Source organism: Hippopotamus amphibius, chromosome 1 (genome assembly GCF_030028045.1).
Source record: "Hippopotamus amphibius kiboko isolate mHipAmp2 chromosome 1, mHipAmp2.hap2, whole genome shotgun sequence".
Lineage (NCBI taxonomy): Eukaryota > Metazoa > Chordata > Mammalia > Artiodactyla > Hippopotamidae > Hippopotamus > Hippopotamus amphibius.
Window position 1 is genome coordinate 112537197 of NC_080186.1, and position 19445 is coordinate 112556641.

Here is a 19445-nt window from a genome sequence, read left to right on the forward strand (position 1 = left end):
GATTCCAACTTATACAAGGATTCCTGCAAGGATTTCCAGGACTCTTTTACCCAGAATCAATGACTTTGTAAGGAAGTAGATTATTTACCCCAAGATCAACAAAACATGAATTAATTACTAAGGCTAAATGGACCAAAAGAACTAATCAAATTGTGGTTAATATTCTCTTTTTAGTGTGCATATGAGAAAACCCCTTTTCTTTTTAATATACCTTGACTCCTCCATTTAACAGGGTGTATCTGTACAAACTGAAATGAAACACAGTTTAAATGTCAAGCAGATTCTCAACCACTGCACCATCAGAGAAGTTCCAATACCTGGGTCTTTGGATTATTGAAAAGACATCCCGGGAAATCTTACAACAGACTAAACTAATTAAGCATCAAGAAATTTTAAGAATAATGATTCTATAGAAAATAATATGGGGAATTCCATGACAGTCTAGTGGACTCTGCACTTCCACTTCAGGGGGCATAGGTTCAGTCCCTGGTTGGGGAACTAGGATCCTGCACGCCGCATGGTGCAGCCAAAAAACCCAAAAACCAAAAAACAAAAGTATGTATTGATTGGCCTACAAAACTATTCAGCATAATGTAACAATGTTTAAACATAATGGAAAGTGCTTTTATTACATTCCTTAACTTTTCATAACCTTGTACTTACAAATATTCAATAAGAATCCTTATTCTGGGCTTCCAAGGTGGCACAGTGGTTAAGAATCCGCCTGCCAATGCAGGGGACACGGGTTTGATCCTTGCTCCAGGAAGATCCCACATGCCATGGAGCAACTAAGCCCATGCACCACAACTATTGAGCCTGCACTTTAGAGCCTGTGAGCCACAACTACTGAGCCCATGTGCTGCAACTACTGAAGCCCATGCACCTAGAGCCCGTGCTCCACCACAAGAGAAGCCACGGCAATGAGGAGCCCGCACACCACAGCGAAGAGTAGCCCCCACTCACTGCAATAAAAGAAAGCCTGTGCACAGCAAAGACCCAACACAGCCAATAAAATAAATAAATTAAAAAAAAAAGAATCCTTATTCTTCCTACCAGAACATAATAATACATTATTTTGTATTTGTGACTATGCCACAAATCTTGTTAAATTTGGTGTGCAAACTCACTATAAGGCATAAGAGCCATACTTACAGAAATGATGCCTACAAAGTCCTTTCAGAAAAATGGCCTCTTATCTGATGTATGGCTTATGGAATCCCAGGCTTAAAGATACTAAAAGATGTCCCTTCCTATAGGCCACAACATTAACAAGTATGGAGGTCTTAGAAAAAGAGGACCCACACAGTTTTAGATGCAGCAGATAAATCCTGGTAGAGGTAATCTGGATAATTACCAGTTCTTGATCTCAGTAAAATTGATAGGTGAATGAAATACTTCTTGCACTCCCTCCAAAATAAATTACAACCCCAGAGGCTTTACAAGGCTTCCAGAAAGAAGTTAACTCATAGTCTTATTATCTAGTTATATTAACTATATGTTAACAAGGATGTTTATGGGCATTAATTTACATTTCTTTCTGTAGATATGCAAATAAAACTTGTCACAAAAAATAAAAATTCAAAATAATTGTATTGAACCAGAAAATTACCAAGCACTTAGGTGAATGGAACCATGCCTTACAGGTAGAAATTTGACTACAGAGAGGAACCAGAGTAGTAAAATAGACATTTTGCCCTCTCACCATTATGAATAACCATGCTCTACAGTCAAGAAAATAAGCACGTCTAAGACCTGAGGTAAACAAACAAAAAAACCATGGTCATCAGTTTAGTTTTGTGCCCCGCCTCAAAAAAAAAAAAGAAAGAAAACTTAAACATGTCTTGTAAACATGAATTCTCCAACAGAAACAACCTATTGTTCCTTCCACACTTACTAGCTGCTATTCTTCTATAAAATACAGCTTTCCCTCTTCTGTCTTTAAGTATAGTACATGGATTATACTATGTGTATACTACATATATATTATATGGATTCCTTTCTCATTTAGTATGTAATAATATATTATAATCATTATTCTTTTTGATGCTCCATTGGTCTCCAATTTAAACAAGGGACATTTTCAAGCTGGCTTCTGTGAGCTTTTGACATATCTCTACATACAGTCTTTGGACACAACAAAATGTTCCAGGTTCACTTGTACTTTTCTCCTCAAATCCAAAATCAGGCATTTCTACATGGGATCTTAGACAAATGGTATTTAGAAACTGACCACTAGATGTGCTCAGTGCTAGGAAGTATCATTGCTTCTAGATCCTATCAATGGGTATCATTAAAATCTCACTCCAGGTTGGATCTGTTTCTTTTACTTTAACCTTTGCATTCTATTGCTTTTACTACAAGTTAATAAATAAAAGAATGCTGCGCATAGCCTGAAATATACAAGACAGCCCATTCTCAAGGCTCTGACCTTTAAAGGTATAATACTTTCCCCTTCATACAGAGATAAAAAGTTGCATAACAGAGAATAACATTTTGTCTTGTGGAGGTTTATAGGAACACTATGACCAGACATACACAAAGAGCTGCAAGAGCAAAGGATTCTGGCATCAAAAAGTTTTCAACAATTACATTCCCTCCCCTTTCAGTATAAATGAAGCCTGAGGGCTTCCCCTGGTGGTAGAGTGGTTAAGAATCCACCTGCCAATGCAGGGGACATGGGTTCGAGCCCTGGTCCAGGAAGATCCCACATGCCTCAGAGCAACTAAGCCCGTGAAGCCACAACTATTGAGCCCACATGCCACAACTACTGAAGCCCGCGTGCCTAGAAGCCTGTGCTCCACAACAAGAGAAGCCATAGCAATAAGAAACCCGAGCAGCACAACGAAGAGTATCCCCTGCTCTCCATAACTAGAGAAAGCCAGTGCACAGCAACAAAGACCCAATGCAAACAAACAAACAAGCAAACAATAAATAAATAAATAAATAAAATAAAAGAAGCCTGAATTCTAACTCCATAAAATGGTTCTTTGGGACATTAGTCCACCATCTTCTTGGTCTGCTGGCTTTCTGAATCAAGTCACTTTTTATTGTCGCAGCAACTCATCTCTCAATTTACTGGCCTGTTGTGCAGTGTGCAGAAGGAGAGCTTGGACTCAGTAACAATTAGTTGATGTGGCTATCTCCAATTCCAATCCAACACCATAAGGTTCTTCCTCAGCTCTTCCCACTTCACATTTTTGTCCTCCTTCTCCCAAGTTCACAACCTTGATTCCTGACAATATCAATGTTTTTACTAATTTGCTCTATCCTGCAATATACACAAGACAGCTTCAGAATTATTATACCAATTCTATGACCAACCTTAAACCTATTAAGTAAAGTTTAAGATGTCCTAAGGGTATACCCCATTATGGGTGTACAGACAAGCACTGCTTTCAAAATTTACTTGAATTAATTATATTCTATGTGATTATATTATCATTTGATATATAGTTAAATTCATTTGTTCTGCTTTTATTTTTTAATTTTGAGGTTAGCTTTTTCAGCCTCTTTTGGAATATGTAAAACAGTGACATAGATTAAAAAATAAAAACTGTATTAAGATACACTTAGATGGATTTCCCTGGTGCTCCAGTGGTAAAGAATCTATCTTGCAATGCAGGGGATGCGGGTTCCATCCTTGGTCAGGGAACTAAGATCCCACATGCCGTGCATGAAACTAGTGAGCCTGCGTGCCTCAACTAGAGAAAAAAACAAAAACAAAAACCCACGCGTCACAACTAGAGAGAAGCCTATACACCGCAGAGAAATATCCCACACCCTGAAACAAAGATCCTGCATGTTGCAACTAAGACCTGACACAGCCAAAAAAAAAACCAAAAACCAAAACCAAAAACAAAACAAGCCTCTCCCACCTCCACATCTTAGACTCCATCCCCTGCAACCCTAGATAAAAACATTTTCATTATTTTCTGGCCTATCCTTCCTGCAAGATAAGCATAACTATTTCCCCTTTTCCTTACACAAAAGATAGAATCCTGTTGAGATAGGCGGGGGGCTGGGACCTGGGACCCTTTACTGGAGTGCTTGCACATGTTGCAGCAAAAACAGAAATGAGACTCTTCTGATAAACAGGGAAAATAAGGAAACAATGAACAAGCTGGGGGAAACAACAGAAACAGGCCTGAAAGAGTTAAGCAATCTTGGTTATTCTTTAGCTGTTACTACTAACAAACACTTGTAGCTAGACTTGTCTTTCACAAAGCTGATTACTCTCTGGCTCCATATGAATTACCCTTTGCACCTGGCATTTCTTCTCCTCCTACACTCCCTTGTAGCACTCTTCATTTCAGAAAGAAGGTCACAGGCCAATAACTTCAGGGACACCAGACCGGGTTGCTGAGCCACCTGACGCCAGCTTTGGCCATGAATTTGCAGAAGAAAAGAAATGTAAGACCTTAATTACTTTGAGCCTTATCACCTACCCCAGACCACGAGCCCTGGGCTACATAACCTTTCCCTATTCCCCAGGGAAGGGGGCACAGTTCTTGAGGCACTAGGCTGCTGTTTTACCCCCTTTGCCAGGCAAAGATTAAAGCTATTTTTCTCGTTCCTTCAGAACTCTGTCTCCGTATTTCTTTTCTGCACCTATACAAAGAAAGCCAAGAATTTTGGCATCACATCTGGATGAATATCGCCTGATGCAACAGAATACAAAGAAACTATACTGGACTAAAAATAAATGCACACCATCACAGTTGGAGCAATTATGAACAATAAGATACAAAAAGGCCACAAACCAACTGCCATTTCTGAGGTGCCTAAAGCTAAAGCAGGGTACTGCACCTGATTCCTGCACACAACACCACAAAGGGGATGGGCAGACCACCTAAGCTAGGTCCCCTGACCAACCCATGGCGTTTTTACTCCTTTTAACAACCCAAGCAGCTTCTCTCTGGGAGCAAGCAAGGGCACCTGTTTCTTGCTTTCATTTCCTTGTACTGTAGCACCAGCCCTAAAAAGGCCTTGCCTGAAATCCTCATCTGACATCTTATCAATTCTATTGACTGAAGAGTCCAAGGACCTGGATTGGTAACACTGTGTACCTGCTCTTTTGCACCTTGCTTTTTTTTCCCCACATAAAAGCACATTCTGGAAATAACTCCACATTGATTCATAGAGATATTCCTCACATTTATGGCTGCAAAGTACTCCAGGTGTGTACATATCAATTGGTCATTCTTAAATGTGGGAAATGGGGTCCAGTCATTACGAAATTATCAACCTTTTTGATCACATTCATTTCACAAGCACAGACAGCATTAGTAGGGGGAAGGTGGTTTTGTGACCCTTTCAGAGATGAGTATGAGGGTGGGGATAGAGCCCAGAAGAACCCACCTGTAGGAGAATGCTGCTCAGCCCAGTAGCCATACCTCCCTCCTCTGCCCTAATTGGTCTTAGTGATGCTCCAGCTTTATCCCTGGGGATCTTCTCATAATTCTGGTACCCTCTCAGAGTTCTCTCCCCAAAGATGCTCTCCCTCCCCCTCCCCAATTAAATTGCCTCTGCACTAGCATCTGAAACAAATTTCTTTCATTTTTTCTTTTCCTTTCTTTTTTAGACACAAGCAACACATGTATATATTCTCTTTGTAAGTTGCATGATAAAAGAATGTATAAGAAAATTTTTCAATTCCTCTCCTCCATTCTAACTTCCCTTGGAGTAACCACTGTTAACAGGAAATAAACCACAGCTATGGCTCATTTATAATTCCTCACTGAATCTAACATACTTCAGTCTAAGGGGGAAAACCTTTTCTCTTCTCTCCCTTCTCACACAATGAGTGTAAGATCCCACTCTCCACTCAAGAGTTATGAGTGTCCAGACACTCAGATGTTGGGTTGTGCACAGATGGTGGCAAGAGACCTTCGGCAGCATCTCTGGGCCACTGTAAATTTTATTTTATTTTATTATTTTTTTGTCAGTCAATACGCTTTTATTTTTTATTTTTTTAAAGCTCTTTATTGGAATATAATTGCTTTACACTATTGTGCCACTTTCTGCTGTACAACAAAGTGAATCAGCTGTATTTATACATATATCCTCATATCTCCTCCCTCCCTCAACTCCTCCCACCATCCCTATCCCAGCCCTCTAAGTCATCACCCATCATGGAGCTGATCGCCCTATGTTATGCAGCAACTTCCCACCAGCTATCTATTTTACATTTGGCAGTGTATATATGTCAATGCTACTCTCTCACTTCGTCTCAGCTTCCCCTTTGCCCCCCCGCCCCATGTCCTCAGGTCCATTCTCTACATCTGCATCTTTATTCTTGCCCTGTCACTGGGTTCATCAGTATCATTTTTTTAGATTCCATATATATGAGTTAGCATATGGTATTTGGTTTCTCTTTCTGGCTTACTTCACTCTGTATGACAGTCTCTAGGTCCATCCACCTCACTACAAATAACTCAATTTCACTCCTTTTTATGGCTGAGTAATATTCCATTGTATATATGTGCCACATCTTCTTTATCCATTCATTTGTTGATGGGCATTTAGGTTGCTTCCATGTCCTGGTTATTGTAAACAGTGATGCAATGAACACTGTGGTACATGTTTCTTTTTGGATTATGGTTTTCTCTGGGTATATATGCCCAGTAGTGGGATTCCTGGGTCATATGGTAGTTCCATTTTTAGTTTTTTAAGGAACCTCCAAGCTGTTTTCCATAGTGGCTGTACCAACTTACATTCCCACCAACAGTGCAGGAGAGTCCCCTTTTCTCCACACCCTCTCCAGCATTTATTGTTTCTAGACTTTTTGATGTTGGCCATTCTGACTGGTGTGAGGTGATACCTGATTGTAGCTTTGACTTGCTTTTCTCTAATGATTAGTGATGTTGAGCATCTTTTCCTGTGTTTGTTAGCCATCTGCATTGGCAGAACACTCTATGACATAAATCAAAGCAAGATCCTTTTTGACCCCCTTCCTAGAATAATGGAAATAAAATAAAAAATAAACAAATGGGACCTAGTGAAACAAAATCTTTTGCACAGGAAAAGAAACCATAAACAAGACAAGAAGACAACCCTCAGAATGGGAGAAAACATTTGCCAATGAAACAACAGACAAAGGATTAATCTCCAAAATATACAAGCAGCTCATGCAGCTTAATACCAAAAAAGCAAATAACCCAATCCACAAATGGGCAGAAGACCCAAATAGACATTTCTCCAAAGAACACTGTAAATTTTAAAACAGGAAGGCTGGCTGCAGAATGTTGGAGCCATGACCCATTCTATGACTCATTCATCTTTCTTCTGCCTGAATCCTAAAAGACTAGAAAGTTGCTTTTTCAACCCCCGCTTGTAGCCAAAAGGGAGGCGCATACTTTTTTCCCTCCATGCATCTAATGTAGTAGGTAGTTTGCTGTGCTTTTAATTTCAAGGTCCTAGGTATCGCTCAGCGTTCTTTGAATTTTCTAGCATCTATGGCACTCTGATCACTGTGCGCGGTACCGGACGTAGCCACGAGGGGGCGATATGAGAAGCCACTGATTTTTCTCAATTGAGGCCCTTAGGGAGAAGAGTGCTGGCTGTTCACTTTCGTGGCATTTGACCAATCAGCCAGGAGCTGCGCCGAACCCAAGGTTCTTAATTTTGGAGTTACCTCAACTCCAGGGTGGTCCCGGCGCGGGCAAAAGGCCCACACCGTCCAGGCCTCGAGCACTGGCTGTGGACGCTCAGCCACTCTCTCCAAGCAAGGACCCCTAAAGGGTCCTGACCCGAGAAGCAGTCGGGGGCTTCTCGCGTTGATGGAAAATGTTCCTCACCTTCCTGACAGACTGTGGCCGCCTTCCCCCTGTTCTGAAAGCCTGTGCTGTGTACTGGGGCGGGAGCAGGGAAAGGGAGGACAAGTGGTAGCGAAACAGACGAAGGAAGCGGGAAGAATGAGGAGGAAGACAGCAAGGAACGCGGCCGGGGTCTAAGAAGAGAATCGGCGGTGGAGGAGGAGGATGGGGCAATCTCATAAAGTCCCAAGGGCTGTTCTGAGGATGTTCAGAGCTCCTAGGACAACGGGAAGAGGACAATTGCAAAAAAGAGGAAAGGAACTTTTCTTTCCCCCCCTGTTAGGAATTTTACCTCAGGGCAGAAAACTCTAGAAATGCCGGCAGAGCAGGCGCATTTGGGGGAGGCCGCAAAGTCCTTCCCTGTCGCTCCTCCCGAATGGACTTCGTGTCTTTCCACGACGTACAAACCTGAGGGCAGGCGAGTCAGGCGCCTCCTGGCGTCGCGGAGGAAGCGGGCTCGGGGCGGGGGGACGAGAGCGCCCGGCGGGAGGCGGGTGCTGGGCCCGCGGGGCTGCGCGCGGCCTGGCTCCGCGGCGGGAGGAGCGGGCCTGGCGGCGGTTCCATGGTGTAATGGTGAGCACTCTGGACTCTGAATCCAGCGATCCGAGTTCGAGTCTCGGTGGGACCTTTCCCTTTAGGCCGCGCCCGGCTTTTACTCGCCCAGCCCGAAGTCCAGCTCTCCAGGACCCCACTTTCTGGGTCCTGGGGAAGAAGGCTCCGCGGGCCACGCGCTGCGCGCGTCCCTCCCTCCCCCTCCGCCGGCGCCTGGCAGCCTTGTTCCCCGCACTCTCCAGCCTGCCCCTCAGCAGTGTGCTCCCGGAAACCCGCTTTTCCGAGAGGCGCGGTCAGTCCACACAGGTGGGGGGCGAGCCCGGGGCGTCCCCGCTGGATCCGGGAGGCTCTGCCGGTCTCTGACCATCAGAGACCCCGGCCCCGCCGCCAAGCGGCGCAGCGACCGAGCCAGTGCCACCCCTTCGTCGAGGCCCCCTGGGTCTCGGGGGTAGAGGGCAGAGGCTGTGCCCACCGAGTCCTGCCCCTCAAGGGGGCTTCACAGCGGCGTCAAGTAACTGCACCGATATCCTGTTTCTACGCAGGCAGAAAATAATTTAAACATGAAGCAGTTTTTTTAGCTCCGCCATAGGATGGTGAGACTAAATTTCTGAGTCGTGGATTCAAGCAGAAGATTGGATGCATTTCATTTTATTTTCCTCTGTCCTTTCCTGCCGGCTACCAGTAGAATCCTGAGCTTCTCTGTCTCTGTTGAGGCCAGTAGAGGCCACAGCTGTCCTAACTTTGTACCTAAAGTCTGGGGGAATCTTCTCCTTAAGGCCTAAACTCTGCCCCCCAAAGCGATCCCAGCTAGGGATTCCAGGTCCCTGACCCTCGGCTGCCCTGCCCGGGCTCCTCCGGGGGCGAAAGTGAGACGAGCCGAAGCTGTTTGAGGGCCAAATCCTGGACCCGCTAGGCTTCGCCTTCAACCCGCCAGACTCTGTTCCAAGAAGACACCATTGAAAAAGAAGGCCATGACCTTTTCCTTCTATTTATAGAAAAATTTAGGAGAATTTTGAAGGATCTTCTTACCTAGTTAAAATGTCTTCTGCCACCCAAGAACATTGATCCACCGAAGAATGTTTTCTATCCAGAAAGTCTGAAGCTGCTCCATATTTATTTTTGCTACATTTCCTTTTGCTTTTCTGTGGGGATACTGTAGGTTATGTAAATCTTTTGTGATTTGTGTGGTCGCTAATTTAGACACCCTGTTGTCTTCCCTAAAATTGACTGGCAGGTACTCTCTCCTCCCAACTCCCCCTTCTTTTCCCTTACAGACTTTTTGCCTGCAGGGCCTGAAGAGGTTCAGGACAGCTGAGACCAAAAGTCAAGGACTACTGCATGGAGATCCCATGGCCAGTGATATGCACATCCAGGGATTCGAGGTCTGTCCAGTAGACTGTGTAAAGGAAAATTTCATGGATGTGATCAGCAGGCTTCTCCACAGCAATCTGGACATTTTTACTCCTAACCCTTCATTCAGGCCCTCTACCTCCTCTCCTTAAGGAACATTTAGTCCTTATTTAATTTTTATTTTTTTAATGAAATTTCAAGTTTGTAAATAGGCCCTATTCACCCCTCTATATCTGTCAACCATCTCCATCTCCAATTCATTAGGCATCCTGGATCTCCATCACATCCCTACCTAGTGCTTGGAACTTTTTCCTCAGCCTGGTAGAGAAGATATCCCTTCCTTTCTGTATTCCATCAAAAGTGCCCTAGCTCAGGGAATTCCCTGGTGGTCCAGTGGTTAGGACTCTGCCCTTCCATTGTAGGGGGCACGGGTTCACAAACAAACAAACAAAAAAACTGCCCTAGCTCAGATCAGGACAGGTCCCTCACCAGTCTTACCACCCCCTCTTCCTCATGTTCCTTTGGTAGAGGCAGATTTCACTTTGCCTGTAATCTCTCACTTGTCCCCAAAGTTGCAACTCTAGCACCTTGTTAAATTCACTTATCAATCCTGGCAGGTGTTGTGTTTTGTTTTGTTTTGTGTTTTGTAGACTCCTTAGGATTTCCTACACACATAATTATGTCAAAGATAGGTTTACTTCTTCCTTTCTTATCTTTAAGCCTTTTACTTAATTTTCTTGCCTTATTGCTGTGGCCAGAACCTCTAATGCAATGTTGCAAAGAAATGGTGAGAACTGATATCTTTTCCTTTTCTCCCATGTTTGGAAGATGATGTTCATGCTTTCAGCATTAGATATGAAGTTAGCTATAGGTTGTTCATAGATGCCCTTTATCAGATTAAGGTATTTTTCTTCTATTTCTAATTTACTTAGAACTTTGAACATGAATGGGTGTTGAATTTTGTGAAATGCTATTTTTGCATTTATTAGAATTATCAAGAATTTTTGCCTTAATTTTATTAATGTTATTAATTACATGTTTACTATTCTACTGTTAAAAGTAGTTACATTCCTAAGATATACCCCACTTGGTCATGATGTGTTATCCTTTCTATATATTATTAGATTTAGTTTGCTAATAATTTGTGGTGGTTTTGTATCTGTGTTCATGATTTTGGTCTGTAATTTTCTTACCTTGAAATGTCCTTGTGTGGCTGTTTTGGAATAAGGTCTTGCTGGTCTCAAAAATGAGTTTGGCAGTGAAACGTTTTCTTCCATATTATCTGAAAGTTTTTGTGTAAGATTGTTATTATTTCTTCCTTAAATGTTTGCTAGAATTCACCAGTGAAGCTATATAGGTCTAGAATCTACTTTGTAAGAAGACTTAAAATTATGTATTCAATTACTTTCCCATATATAGAGCTCTCCAGATTTTCCATTTCTTCATATATTAATTTTGATAATTTGTTTTTCAACTCATTTGTACATCTAAGTTTCAAGGTTTATTAGCATAAGTGGTTTTCATAATATGTACTTACAGTAAGATACACAGAAATATCTTATTGTAATAGCTTAAAATCTGTGGTGATATCCTGCTTTATTTCCTGATATTGCTAATTTGTATTTTCCTCTCCCCCTCACCCATAGTTAGTCTTGCTAAAAGTATATCAAGTTTATTAATCTTTTCAAAGAATCCTCTTCTGCTTCTGTTGTTTTCCTTTATTGTTTCAGCATTTTATATTTTATTTATTTCAGTTTCTATCTTTATTATTTCATTCCTTGTATTTACTTTGGTTTATTTCCCTCTTCTTTTCCCAGCTTCTCAAAATAGAAACTCAGACATAACATTGACTTTATTCTTCTGTTCATTTCTAATGTAAGCATTTAGAGATAGAAACACTCCTCTAAGACTTCATCAGCTGCATCTTATCAATTTTGATATGTTACTTTTCAGTTATCCCTCCTTTTCAGTTCAAAATAGTTTCTAATTTCCCTTGTAACTTTTTTTAACCCATAGATTTTTAAGAAGTATATTGCCTAATTTCAAAATATCTGGATATCTTAAAGACTTTTTAAATTGTTGACTTGTAATTATGTTGTGGTCAAAGTACATACTCTGAATAAAATCCTTAAGATGTTTTTGAGATTCACTTCATGGTCTAGATTATGTACTCTATTTTAGTGAATGTTCCATGTAAACTTGAAAAAAATATGTATTCTGTAGCTCTTGGGTGTAATGTTCTATAAATCTCAATATTTTTCAAATCTTCCACAGCATTTCATATTTTTTTCTCTTGGTCTACTTGTTTTATCAAGTATATCAGGATGCACATTTAAAATTCTATGATTGTAGGGACTTCCCTGGTGGCACAGTGGTTGAGTCTGCCTGCCAATGTAGGGGACACGGATTCAAGCCCTGGTCCAGGAAGATCCCACATTCCATGGAGCAACTAAGCCCATGGGCCACAAGTACTGAGCCTGTGCTCTAGAGCCCTCGAGCCACAACTACTGAGCCTGAATGCCACAAGTACTGAAGCCAGTGCGCCTAGAGCCTGTGCCTCGCAACAAGAGAAGCCACTGCAATGAGAAGCCTGCACACCTCAGCAAAGAGTAGCTGCCGCTTGCCACAATTAGAGAAAGCCTGTGCACAGCAACAAAGAACCAACAGAGCCAAAAATAAATAAATAAATAAATTTTTAAAATTCTATGATTGTAGATTTCCTTTAATTCTGTTAATTTTTCTTTATACATTTTGAAGCTCTTGTGTTAGGTACATATACATTTAGGAATTTTGTGTTTTCTTAAAGTACTGACCCCTTTATAATTATGAAATGTCCCTCTTTAGCTCTGTTAATGCTCCTTGTCTTTAAATCTATTTTGCCAATATTGTATTTTATACTGTATTTGGTTAAGTTGGAACTATGTTCCCCAGAATCTCTTTGCTTATGCATTTCTGGGTTAGAGATGGCTCAAAGAGAAATTAGACGAAAGAAGAATTTGTGTGAGATTTGAAAACTGTTATTTGGAAATCTCTAAGGATTGTCATAGTTAGATGTGGTGATGGACAGGTGAAGACATGCTGGTGAATTCCAGCTTTCCCTTGCTCTCCTCCATTTTGCATCTAGATCTTATTCCTGATTGCTGGCCCTGCTGACCAACAGTGGCCCTGGGCCCATCGCCAGACTTTTGGCTTCAGACTGGAAAAGCAACAGCTTCCCATTTACTTCTATGTCAGCTTGCTTCTTGCTGTCCCACTTTGGCAACTCAACAGGTTAACTGATTGGTGACTCCTCTGATCATAAAACTCCGCCTTAAAGGTCTTCCCTTCCCCAACTCTTACTTTAATTCCTATAATAAATAAATAAAAACTGATTCTCTGAGAAGTCCAATAAAAGCAATCAACTTCTCCTGTTGATTAGGGAAAAAAGAGAGAATACACAAATTACCAATACAAGGAATGATAATTGACCCTGCAGACATCTAAATTATAAGGGAATTTTATAAACTACCCTACACACATAGATTCAACAACCTTGATGACATGGACCAATCTCTTAAAAACCCCAAATTACTAAAACTCACTCAAGATAACCTGAACGGTAAAATATCTATTACTGAAATTGTAGTCATAATTAAAACAGAAATCTCTAGGCCCAGATGGATTCACTAGAGAATTCTATGAAGCATTTAAAGAAGTATCACCAATTCTACACAATCTCTTTCAGGAAACAGAATAGGAAGAAACACTTCCAGACTTATTTGTGAAGCCAGCATTACCCTGATATCAAAACCAGACGGACATACTGCAAAAAACCATAGATCGATATTTATCATGAACATAGATGTAAAATTTGTAACAAAATATTAACAAATTCAACCCAGCAATATATAAAATTAATACATTACAGCAATGTAGGGTTTATCTCAGGAATGCCAGGCTGGTTCAATATTAGGAAATTGATTATTGTAATTCACCATACCAATAGTCTAAAAAACTAAAACTACACAATCATATCAACTGATGCAGAAAAGGTACTTGACAATATGCAACATCCATTCATGATAAAAACTCTCAGTAAATTAGGAGTAGAAAGAAACACCCTCAACCTATAAAGAGTACCTACAAATAATCTTCAGTTAACATAATACTTAATGGTGAAAGACTGAATGCTCTCCCCCTAAGATTGGCAACAAGGCAAGAATGTCCACTCTCACTACTCCTGTCAACGTTGTACTGGAAATCTTAACCACTGTAATAAGGCAAGAAAAAGAAATAAAAAAGACATCCATTTTTGAGAGGAAGAAATAAAACTGTCCCTAGATCACAGGCAATATGATTGCCCATAAAGAAACTCCCAAGGAATCTGGGAAAAAAAGAACCCAAGCTACTGTAATAAATAAATTTAGCAGTGTTGCAGGATACAAGGTCAACATATAAAACCAAACATATTTCTATATACTCGCAATACACAAACTAGAAAACAAAAATTAAAAAAAATACCATTTAAAACTGTTCCCCTCAAATGAAGTTCTTAAATAAAAATAGGATCTATAAGTTACAACTAACAAAAACTGATGAAAGAACACCTAAGTAAGTGAGGAAACATACTGCATTCATGGATTAGAAGACTCAGTAGAGGAAGATTTATGTTCTCCCCAATTTGATCTATAGTTGTAATACAATACTGAAACAGGATGAAAGGGGTCAGGGCATAACCTTTAAAAGAATGATGTCACCATAAGGACATGACAAAAACTGGTTAGAACCAATGAGGTCCAAGATGGCAGAAGATTCAACTTCCAGTAGACCTTGAGCCTCACTATACACTCATTGTAATATATTAGCATGCTAAATGACACACCCACCAGTGCCATGACAGTTCTGAGGCCAGCCATAAAAGGTCAAAATGTGGGTGGTGGCCCAATTCCTGGAGATCCTCACCCCTTCCCCAAAATAGTTGGAATAATCCTCCCACTCATTAGCCTATGAAATTACCTAGCCCATAAAAACTAACCACCCCATATATCAGGGTTTCTTGCTTTCTGAGATGGCCTACACTCCATCTATCAAGTGTGTTTCTCTCTAAATTAATCCACTTCTTACCTATCACTTTGTCTCTCACTGAATTCTTTCTGTGATGAGACATAAAGAAACTGAGCTTCATTAAGTCCTGAGACCAGATATGTGATCTCAATTAAAAGACCGTGGGTTCCAAATGGGCAGAAGACCTAAATAGACATTTCTCCAAAGAAGACATACAGATGGCCAACAAACACATGAAAAGATGCTCCACGTCACTAATCATCAGACAAATGCAAGTCAAAGCCACAATGAGGTATCACCTCACACCCATCAGAATGGCCATCATCACAAAGTCTGGAAACAACAAATGTTGGAGAGGGTGTGGAGGAAAGGGAACTCTCCTGCACTGTTGGTGGGAATGTAAGTTGGTACAGCCACTATGGAAAACAATTTGGAGGTTCCTTAAAAAACTACAAATAGAACTACCATATGATCCAGTCATCCCACTACTGGGCATATACCCAAAGAAAACCATAATCCCAAAAGAAACTTGTACCATAATGTTTATTGCAGCACTATTTACAATAGCCAGGACATGGAAGCAACCTAAATGCCCATCAACAAATGAATGGATAAAGAAGATGTGGCATAGATATACAATGGAATATTACTCAGCTATAAAAAGGGATGAGATGGAGCTATATGTCATGAGGTGGATAGAACTACAGTCTGTCATACAGAGTGAAGTAAGTCAGAAAGAGAAAGACAAATATTGTAAGCTAACTCACATATACGGAATCTAAAAATGGTACTGATGAACTCAGTGACAAGAACAAGGACGCAGGTACAGAGAATGGACTAGAGAACTTGAGGTTTGGGAGGGGGCAGGGGGTGAAGGGGAAGCTGAGACGAAGCGAGAGAGTAGCACAAACATATATATACTACCAACTATAAAATAGATAGCCAGTGGGAAGTTGTTGTATAACAAAGGGAGTCCAACTCGAGGATGGAAGATGCCTTAGAGGACTGGGGCGGGGAGGGTGGGGGAGACTCGAGGGGGGGGGAGTCAAGGAAGGGAGGGAATACAAGGATATGTGTATAAAAACAGATGATTGAACTTGGTGTACCCCCAAAAAATAATAAATAAATAAAATTAAAAAAAAATAATGGATGTTATTTATCAATAACAAGGAATGAGGTAAAAACGCATGCTACAACATGGATAAACCTTGCAATTGTTATGCTAAGTAACAGAAGCCAGTCACAAAAGACCAGATAGTGTATGATTCCATTCATACAAAATGTCTAGAATAGACAAAGCTACAAAGACAGGAAGTAGATTAGTGGCTCCCCGGGGATGGAGGTGGGGCTAGGCAGGGCGGGAGAGAGTTTGGGGAGTGTGTATGGGGTTTCTTTTTGAGCTGAGGAAAATGTTTAAAACTGACTATGGTGATGCTTGCACGATTGTTTAAATATACTAATAAACTTTGAATTGTTAAAAAAAAAACAAAAAAACAGATGATTGAACTTGGTGTACCCCCCAAAAATAATAAATAAATTAAAAAAAAAAAAAAAAAAAAAAAAGACCGTGGGTTCAAGTCCCAATCTGAGTTGCACAGTTTCAATACCACTCAAAGTATTAGCACAAGTTTTTGTAGATATAAACAAACTTTTTTTTTTTTCGGTCTGGAATGGCAAAAAGCAAAATAAAAAAGACCTAGAAGAACCAAAAATATTGTTGTAAAAGAAGAATAAAATTAGAATAACTGTAACAGGGAAGAGCCAATTCTGACTCCATGTTGGATCTGTTCCTTTTACTTTAACCTTTGCTTTTCGTTGCTTTTGTTATTATAATCACTGTCTATAGCTGTAAGCATACAAAATAGCCTGCCATAGGGAACCCTGCCCCTCTGCCTGACTATTAAACTAAAGTGATTTTCTTCAGCTAACAGAGAGACATTCTGACCCTACCCACCTCTGAATGGCTGCAGAAAAGAAGAAATTAACACATCTCCTCCCCCATGTAGGCCATGCAAGATGTTTTGCAAGATAAATGACCTTTTTAGTTTACTTCTTCACCTCCTCCCCTTCTCTGTTCTATAAAAGAAACTGGCATCCAGACCCTGATAAAATGGTTTTCTGGGAACACTAGTCTGCCATATTCTTGGTCTGCAGGCTTTCTGAATAAAGTCACTATTCCTTGTCTCAACACCTCATCTCCCAATTTATTGGCCCATCATGTGGTGAGCAGAGTGAGCTTGGATTCAGTGACAGAATTATACTACTCAATTTTAAGACTTCCTATAAAGCCACAGTTAGCAAAATATTGTGGTATAGGCCAAGAGATAAACACACAGATTGATGAAACAGAAAGAATTGAGGGTCCCAGAAGTAGGATCACAGAAATGTGGCTAATTGATTATTGCCAAAGTGCAAAGGCAATTTGTTGCGGAAATCAACCCGGTCTGTCGAGAAATCAAGCACCACACTTGGAGTGTTGGAGAACTCAGGTTTATTAAGCTGGCGGTCCCAGACGAGCTAACGCTCTAAAGTTCTGGGGCCCCGAGCTCAGGGTGAGCTTTACTTTTATAGGGGTCAGTGCACATGGTTACAGTTAACATTGGTTGATTGGTTACCTGGTTACTATAGGTTACAGGCAGTTACAGAGAGCGGGAGTTGCTATGGGTTGCGTGAAGGGGATTTCCAAACAGAACTTGCAGGAGCAGGAGCAGGAGCAGAACATTCCATACTTATCAGAACATCTTAAGGTTACAGTTGATTGCTAGGTCATCTTGTTCTTATCTCAGTGCAGCAAGCAGATTTTACAGAAGCAGGGCAAGCATGAAGTTATTTCTAGGTGAGTGCAAACTTCTAATTTTCCTCTTCAAATTCAATGGAGAAAAACTTTTTATTTTTTCTTTTCAATAAATTGTGTTAGAATAATTGGACATTCATATGAATAAAAATTCCACTTAAACCTCACAACTTATACAGAAATGAACTTGAAATGGAGCACAGACTAAATGTAATATGTAAAACTAGAAAATTTATAGAAGAAAGCAAAAAAGAAAATTTTCATGACCTGGGGTTAGCCAGTGTTCTTAGGTTTGTCACTAAAAGAGTGATCCATTAAAGAAAGCATAAATAAGTTGTGTTTTGTTAAAATCCAAAACTTTGTTTTGCAAAAAAACAGTTAAGAGAAGGAAAAGCTACAGATTGAGATAAAAAATTAGAAAATAACAAGTATGACAAAGAACTTGTGACCAGAATATATAAAGAGATCTTAAAATTAACAATAAGGAAAAACAATTAAAAAAATAGGCAGAAGATATGAATAGACAGTTCAGTAGAAGATATAAGCACATGAAAATATGTTCAACATCATTAGGCTTTAGGGAAATGCATATTAAAACCACAATAGGGGGCTTCCTAGGTGGCGCAGTGGTTGAGAATCTGCCTGCCAATGCAGGGAACACAGATTCGATCCCTGCTCCAGGAAGATCCCACATGCTGCGGAGCAACTAAGCCCATGCACCACAAATACTGAGCCAGCGCTCTGGAGCCCGTGAGCCACAACTATTGAGCCCATGTGCTGCAACTACTGAAGCCCACCTGCCTAGAGCCCATGCTCCACAACAGGAGAAGCCACAGCAACGAGGAGCCTGCGCACCACAATGAAGAGTGCCCCTCACTCACTGCAACTAAAAGAAAGCCTGTGCACAGCAAAAAAGACCCAACACAGCCAATTAAATAAATAAATAAATATATATACATATAAATTTATATAAAAAAAACCACAATGGGATACTACTACACAGCTATTAGAATGACAATACCCATTGGCTAGGATAGGGAGCAACTAGAATTCTCATACGTTGCTGGTGAGAATACAAAACGGTATGGAAAAGACATGACAGTTTCTTGTAAAGTTAACCATACAGTTACTATATGATTTTGCAAGCCCACTCTGGGCAATATATCTACCTTAGAGAAATGAAAATAGGTTCACATGAAAATCTCTAAAGGAATGTTCATACAGCATTATTTGTAATAGCCCCAAATTAGAATCATCAAATATTCTTTAAGGAATTAGTTGATAGACAAACTGTGGTATATCCATTGGATGGAATATTTGCCAATAAAAAGGAAGGAACTGTCCACAACAATCTGTGGACAAATCCCAAAGTCACTCTGCTGAGTAAAAGAAGTCAGTCTCAAAAGGTTACATACTATATACATCCATTCTTAAGATATTCCTAAAAAGAACTACAGTGATGAACAGATCAGCGGTTGTCAGGGCTGTTTGTGGGGGAGATGTGACTAAGGAGAAAGCAGGAGGAAGATTTCTGAGGAGATGAAACTGTTATGTAATCTGATTATAGTGGTGACTACAAAAATCTGCCTGTAAGTTAAAACTTATGGAGAATTTTTACCTAAAGAAAAGAAAAAGTCAATTTCACCATATGACTAAAACATCTATAGAAGTTGTGCACTATGGACTGAGCAAGCTCCATGATGAAAAGCAGGATTTTGTCTTCTACCTATTAGAAGGTCAGCTGCTCAAAGTTTTCATAAGAATTCACTTTCCAAGGCAATGCTGGATGCTTTTCTTTAGTCTTATGCATAAGTTAAAGTTAGTGGTCCCAGGTGCACAGTCTCTGCGGTCGCCTTTCCTTCCTCACAGCTTGTCAGGCTCTTAGACAACCT

General features: G+C 40.5%; 1 non-coding gene across 1 annotated transcript; it reads left to right on the plus strand.

Annotated features, from left to right (window-relative positions):
- The first annotated feature begins 8370 nt into the window (after positions 1 to 8370).
- Positions 8371 to 8442, plus strand: TRNAQ-CUG (transfer RNA glutamine (anticodon CUG)). The gene has a single exon. It is a non-coding gene; the product is annotated as a tRNA-Gln (tRNA).
- Positions 8443 to 19445: the final 11003 nt, after the last annotated feature.